The sequence below is a fragment of the Sipha flava genome, unplaced genomic scaffold (assembly GCF_003268045.1).
Source record: "Sipha flava isolate LNK unplaced genomic scaffold, YSA_version1 69_pilon_pilon, whole genome shotgun sequence".
Classification (NCBI taxonomy): domain Eukaryota; kingdom Metazoa; phylum Arthropoda; class Insecta; order Hemiptera; family Aphididae; genus Sipha; species Sipha flava.
In genome coordinates this window covers 411104-419066 of record NW_020273609.1, presented here as the reverse complement: position 1 = coordinate 419066, position 7963 = coordinate 411104, and positions in this window count along the sequence as shown.

Here is a 7963-nt window from a genome sequence, read left to right as displayed (position 1 = left end):
AATTCGATGAATGTCGTAAAATGCAATAGCTCTTTGTATGACAATATGCGTTTTGTAACAATATATGTCCCCTCCCCCTATATCTCTCTTTCATTCTTGCTCTTTCTCATTTTCTCAGAATACGTTTAAAAGTACATCATTGTTTTCATTTTTGAATACTAAAATTTAACAGCTAAAAACAGAAAAATAATAGTAATTATAACATGATATTATATTGTTAATGATTTTATTTCGCTAAACTGAGCATAAGAACAGAAAGCTTATCATTTTAATTACAAATATTGATTGCGTTATTGTACTGAGAATTATTGGTATGAAAAAGTTATCACGAACAATATGTATCTAGATTAAACTATATTATATCAAATATTCAATACGCATTGTGGACAAACGGAAATCTAACGATTTTTTTTCAGTAGAACTATGTATTATGATATTCCACTCCCCTAATACTCTCAATTAAAAGCTAATAGAGAACAAAATACTCGTTAAAAATATTGTACTATTAGGGAACAAATCGTTTTCAGAAATGAGAACTTTTTCTCATTTATCCTTAAAAAATCAATACTCCAGAAACTCCTTGATTCGCGTAATACAAGCAGCAAGAAGCTCGAGACTAGATGAAAATAATGAACTTTGAATACATTAATCCAAATGTACTGTTGATGACAGTATTGCTTTTGCTGGTACATGGCTCCGCAACAGGGACGTTCGCGTATTCGAGAATGTCATTAAGACGTCATACAATATGCATAAACGATTAAAAATTTTTTTTCCTCAAATAAAATATCAAAGCCGTATTTATGTAACTAACTTGGACCTCCAAGTTCTAAGGAACTGGATATTTTGATTTATTTATTTATTTTTTCTTTTTTTGTTGAAAACCGACATCAGCGTTTCTATTTAAATAAAAACGTATTGCCATGTGCCTAATATTTGAAACGGTGTGTCGGAGTTACCGACACCCGAATCTTTATATAAATGTACACAAAATAAATATCAAGTTATTTATTTAACATTAAATAAAAATAATACAATTAATTTAAGAAAATTATTCCGGGTCACGCGGCTGGCTCGAATCAGCGGTATCGGACCTGAGCAGGTGCGATAGAGAATTGGATTCACAGTCGACAGCAGACTTAAGCAAGTGAGCGTATCGACCGTGATCACTTTACCAACGGGCACTTGTGTAAGCGCGCCGGAAAGGTTCGTATAGATATTGGCTCTGGAAAGGGCCGTTTTTGTGTCGACGAATAGGTCCACGTATCGCGGAGCCCCGCGTGTAAATGCTGCTGGAGCTGGATTTGTAGTTGCTTTATTCGTCATTGTTTTTCATGGCCATGGTTGCCGCAGCCGCCGTGTAGTCATCGAGGTTGCTGTCACCGTATTCGAGATCGCCATGAACGCCACTCGTTGCCCTCGTCGAATTCGCCGCAGCCGTCGTCGTAATTGCCGTCGGGTGCTTCTATTCTTCTTATATTTTCGATGTTGATCGTTGTGAATGGAAAAATGGAGTGTCGATGCTCCGAAAAGTGATCGGTATAAATACCCAATCAGACATCGACGCTCCCTTTCATTAGTTGAATTTTTATCGATTTTTTATCGATCCAATCGACGATGTTTTTGGTGGTCCTAAAAAAGGCCATTTTTGTCTGAGCGCATGCTCCGTTACGCATTTAGCGTGAAAAAGAATTTGTATTGAAATTATGTTCGTTTAAAACGTTTCCCCATTACTTCGGAGTGACAGTTGTTTTGTTCTAAGATAACGAAAAAAAAAACCTTATCAAATATCATATTTGTATACTTCAAAGAGAGTTTTATGTTTTCTTTATACTTTATTGTTTTCGGATGAAATTTAATCAAAATACAAGTATGATATACGACGTTTAGTTCCGTCTTTGTGCATAATATATGTTTAGAATATATCCGAATGCATTAGATATGTTTTAGAGATATTATTATTTTTGTATTTTATTTCATGCGTAAAAATAGAATGAATGTAGTATGCTCTTGAAGGTCCAACATGAAACAATTCTATGATGATGCGCCGCCGTATTATCATGTCACTGCGATTCACAATTCGTTTTTAATTCAAAAACTTTGTTCCTTTTCGTCATACCATGTACTCAAAACGTTTATCAAGCTATGATACAAAGCCTTTGAGTTCTAATGCTATGCGCGAACCACTACAATTCTGTCTAGTCAAAAGTAAACAAAACGAAAATCGTATATTTTTTTTACTCTGCTACACCATGAATATGTACTAATGAAACTTTTACGTAACCATGTTTGTTTTACTTTGTGTTCTTTAAACGTATTTTATGTTTCAGTCTCTGTGTTTTACTGAAACCAATCGTAAATGTTTACAACTTTAGACCACTTGGATTTTGAGCAATAGTTTGAAAAAGTGCTGTTACGCCTAAGCGTTGATTGTCGAGAAAAATCTTGTTAGTCTGTACAGATTATTATATATATGATACATTCAAGTTATTAACAGTCAGTTAAACCTGTTTTGTATGCATTACACCTATTAATTGTTAAATGTGTTGTACCTAATTACATATTTGAAATGTACACGACATTTTTGGCAGCATTTTATTCGATTTATAGATACGATCGCTAAATTTTTCAGTGGGAAAATCCGGATACGTCAAAGAACTGAAATTTGGTATCCAAATTTGCGTTAAAAAATATACTGAATTTTAAAATCAAATGGTTGCTCTTAGTTTAGATTTCCGATTTGAAACACTGAGTTATAATTATTTTACACATAGCTGTTATAGTGAAGTCATTGTAACTTAAGTTAATTAATTTAATATTGTATTTAGACAAATCTAAAAATCTATTAATCACTTGGATATTATTTTAAAAGTAACATATACAATGAGAAAAATATCTAAACCATAACCACATGCATATGATATATGAAAAATATTGTTAAAAATTGTATTTTATACCTTTATTTACCATCCAAGTATTTCGGAATTTTCGGGCACGTGGATTTATGTCACATAATTAGTTTATGTACATTAATAAGCGGTTTTTTTGGTCGAAAATAGTAAAATCGGAAGACAAATGTTATTTCCGTTTTTATAAATTCTGGTGATTGTCTATACGCATAACACTTACCTTTCAAATTTAACTTACACTCGACAGCGCATATATATTAACAACACACATAAGAGCGGGAAGTGGACTTAGGAGAATGTCTGACGTGAACAAGTTGAGAACATATTACTTTTAAAATAGATATGTTCGAAAAGCCATTATTTTCGCTCCTCCGAGACAACATTAAGATTAATAGACTAGAATTTAAAGGAGTGCGCGGCGTTTACCATGCACTTTATATTATTTATTTTTCGTATAATATTTCCATGTACCTATTTTTATGGGGATTTAAATTTCAAGGGTGCTACAGTTAAATCATAAGCTAAAAACGTAGAACCGTCATTCCGCGCTGTTGTGCGAAACGACATGGAAGACAAACGACCCGTCCTACGACTCCGTACGGACCCCACGTCGCGACGTGGAACGCACGTACATTATATTGTTGATTAAAAGCGTTGGGATGCTAAATTCGTACTACTACTCTTTTGATTATTATTTTTGTTCAATTTGCTCTTTATAAATCGTTCATTAATAATAATTTTTTTGTCGGTGTACGAAAAAAAAAAAATAAAAATAACAATACTGACGGGTTAGGTTGTGTTCATTAACAGGTCCACGAGGGTGTGTTCGCCGCTGACTCTATCTATTTATCCTGGCGAGGTTATTCGACTGCAGGCTCTCGTTACATCATGCAGCGTTTAAAATGTAATTAATTTTAAGGGTTGACACGCACAAGGGGATGGGAAACGAGGGGGAATGGAAACCGTCGGTCGTTGCAGGGAAGTGGTAGACAGCCAGCGTATAATATATATGTATACACTATATACACATTGAGCTGCAGTGGTATGCGCAATGAATTAATACTTTGAATTCGAATGGGATAGAGGGTTGTGGACAGTGGTAGGGGGCCCGTGGATGTTATGACCCGCCCCGTAGACTATCATCGACGGAGCCTGTATAACAATAGATTCGGTATATGTATATATATATATATATATATAAACGCAGGATTCCGGGAGGTCGTGACTAGTCCTTGCAACTGACTATTTAAGCATATTCGTTTGTGTTCCAATCCATCTAGTATGTTGGTTCGGGCAATGGGTGTACTTCTGCGGACTGCAAAAGGACTCGACTATACATGTCCGTCAAAGATAATTTGACCGTCATCCCGCCGTAGATATGGTTTTGTTTTTTTCTTTTTTTAAATGACTGTTTCATCGCAAAGGATTTGAGGTCGATATTTTTTATTGCACATATATATTATTTTTTTTTGTCGACAAAAAAAAAGGAATCCCTGTTGTTTTTTCCACTAACCTTATCGGACTATTTAAAAATAATTTATTACCGCATATACAGGAAGAAAAACACGAGGGATGTGCACTGAAGCTTTGGATGTGGTTTTATCTAACGATGTGATACTAATTTTTTTTTTTTAAATTAAAATTGCTTTATCATTTTTCTTTAAAATCAAAAACAATAAAATTCTCTGCTGCCTATTTTATTTATTTTTAATACCATAATATTATCGTTATTATTATTATTATTATTATTATTATCATGCTGTGGATAAACTTGTATTTTTGGTCAGTATAATACTTAACTCAAAGATGTATGGTTTTGTTTACTATTATAATGCGAACTTTAGTAGCATATCTGAAACATTTTAGTTACAAAATATACTTATTAATTCATCATGTATTACGAACAGATTGCACAATAGCCTGAGTTGTTAGGTTAGGTTAGGTTAAGTTAGTTAAAACATTAAAATATTTTTAAGTTATTATTTTCAAATCATATAACTCAGAAATATAATAGTTCTTAAAAAATTGTACATTTTAAGTATATTGAACTATTCGATTCGTAATAAATGTTCAATGAATAATTCAATTAATGAATAATAAAATAGAAAGCTTGTGTTGTATGTTTGTTTTAAATAGATGACAGTTTACATTAATAAAAATAAGTATAATATTTATAAACAGGGATCGGAACTTTATCCGTTTGCGTGTTTTTTTAGGAAACAGACAGGATAAACTGAAACATATTTGTTTTGTGATATAAGGACTTTAAATTTAAGAACTGTGATTGCATATTTTTGTATATTTTAATTTTTTTCTTTACATGAATATTATAAAAAAATTTTTGTTTTTATTACATAATATAATTTTTTTCTTTTTTTCTTCTTTTTATAAGAAAAATATATAAATTACCTTTGCAATATTTTTTTTATTTATTTTTTTTTTTAAGAGTTATATAAATTGTATTTAAATAATATTATGTATAGATTACCTTGTTTATTTTAAATTTATTTTATTAATTTATGTTGTCTGCAATAATCCTGACAATGCAATATTTAGCATAACTTCACATTTTTTTCGGAAAACCCATTTTTAGCTTTGACGACAATATTAGTAAGAACATAATTAAAATCATAAAATGATATGATAAATGTATAAATTAATTGAATTAATTTAAATTGTTAGGTATTGAACAAAATGCTAAATATTAAAAAAGATCCAAAGACCTACTCATTCTAAAATTTGGTCTTTTTTTTTTAATATCAAATGTGATAATCTTCAAACCCTTATAGGTTAGACATAAGATACAAAATCTATAAATATTTTTATCTTAAGTTCACTTTGTTAACATATTTTTTTAATTAAAAATAAATACATATTAAAATGCTTATTTTGATCATTTTTTATGCCTATGTATACCTAAGCATATTTTTATGATTTTAAGTGCATAAAGTTCCGATCCCTGGTTATAAATAAATCGTTTAAAATTTAATGCGTTATTCAATGTGCTAAAATGACACTAACAAAAAAAAAAAAAAAGAAAAGAGCCTTATTTTTAATAAACAATAACAAGTGAACATTTAAAACGAATTGTCGATGAATGAAATAGTGAGCTCGTTAAAATCTAATATGCATTGAAAACAACCTAAACATAGTAATTTTTGAAAATTTTCTGACGAAGGAAGTAAATATACTAACTATGTTATTTCTATTTTTTAGTATGATTATGCTGATACAACGGATTTATTAGCTGTATATGCAGTTCAACGAGAAAGAAAGAGAAAATCTGTTCAGGAACTTTAACTCTTTGCATACACGTCATCATAGCAGTAATACTCTCTAATCGAAGCAAGTAAAAATTACGCGTATTCGATAATCACCAACGCAGTAAAATCGTACAACATAATAGTGTTACAAAAGCATGTTCAAGAAAATATGCTTTTAATAAAAAATAGTCAAACAATTGTTCGTAAGGCTGAAAAAATATAGCGTGTAACGGTGTCTCCCGCAGAAATGGTGTAAAGTATTTATAAAATAAAGGTAAAATACTCACCGGCGGTGGCTTTACTATGAATAAATGTTTTAACTACACGAAAATGACATATTATCACATACCATTGCGAATACTATTTTTATTTTTATTTTTTTTTTTTGCCCCGGAGATTGATGTAGTCATAGCGGTTGTAAATGAGCACGTTAAGTTCATGATGAAAACGTGAATAATGACTTTCGGAAAGTTAGTTTAAATCTTGGTGTCAAAGTTCGTACAGAAAACGGGGAAATGAGTCTTGAATGTTTACGAAAACCATTATGTTCGATCCAAAGATGAAAACATTTTATTAGGAAAAAAAAATTAAAAAAAAATTAATAAAAAAATATGTTTCGTAAATCGTATAAGCCGTACGCGACACATCACAAAAACGATGTTTTGACATCACGTCATGTGTTTTACAAATTATATTACGTATTAAATGTGTTCACGGAAACGTTTAAACGATATCGATTGATTTACACAACCATTGGTGCACACGATTGCATAGGTACAAATGGAAAAGGAAACTTGGAGGGGCTTAGCTTCAATCTCAAATATTACCATATTACTATAGCCCTTCCGAATGGAAAACAATGAGCCTTAGAGTTGTTTTTTCTATTAGTTCATATTAAAACGAAACGTGTATCAATAAAGTTAAATATGTACGCGTACGCAAATATGTGTTATGTGAATTAAAATATAAAGCATATTGGTTATGTAAATTACGAGAGCTATGGTCCTGTAAATAATTTATGTGTTGTAGTTGTGAGTAGTGACGAATCGTATCTGTAAGAAATAAAACGGGGGTGCAGCGGAATTGTTGTTATCTTTTTATGTTATTATCTCCCCCATCCCTTAAGCTTAAGCTTTATCTGGAACTATTTACACGAGCCTCGTTTTATGTACGTAACATAATCTTATTATGGACAACGCAGGAATATCTGTCGGACATAGTTGTAATAATATTATTAACTCGCACGGATGTGATGACTGTTACTGGTTTCGGGATCTATCGTCGGATCTGTGAAATTAAGTGTAGTTGTATATTAAAGTTGTGCGGAAAAGTTTACCAGGGTTTTGATTAATATTAACGGCATAAGCTGTGCGCGTTTCACGTTTTGAGGGATGTAGTAAGCCCAAGGCTCAGCATAATTTAATAATCAATAGAATTTAGTATAAATATTAATAAATATGCCTACGTGCAGGAAATTCAGGACAAGGGTGAAAACAACAAGTAGTTATAATAAATATGCCTATTCGCAGAAAATCCAGAGCAAAGGTGAAAACAACAAGTAGTTTTCACCTCTTAACATAATAATACTAAATCGACAATAAAATTAAGTAATATTAGAATTACGCCACTTTTACGTCATTGAAATTCGTATTAATACAGGTTGAGAATTTAGCATTAATCAGAAGTAGATAGGTAGTTATGATAGACAGTATTAGATTGGTCATTTTCCCTTTTAAATAAATTATTACTCATCATGGAAATTGTTTAGCTACATCGCCACGAGTACATAAT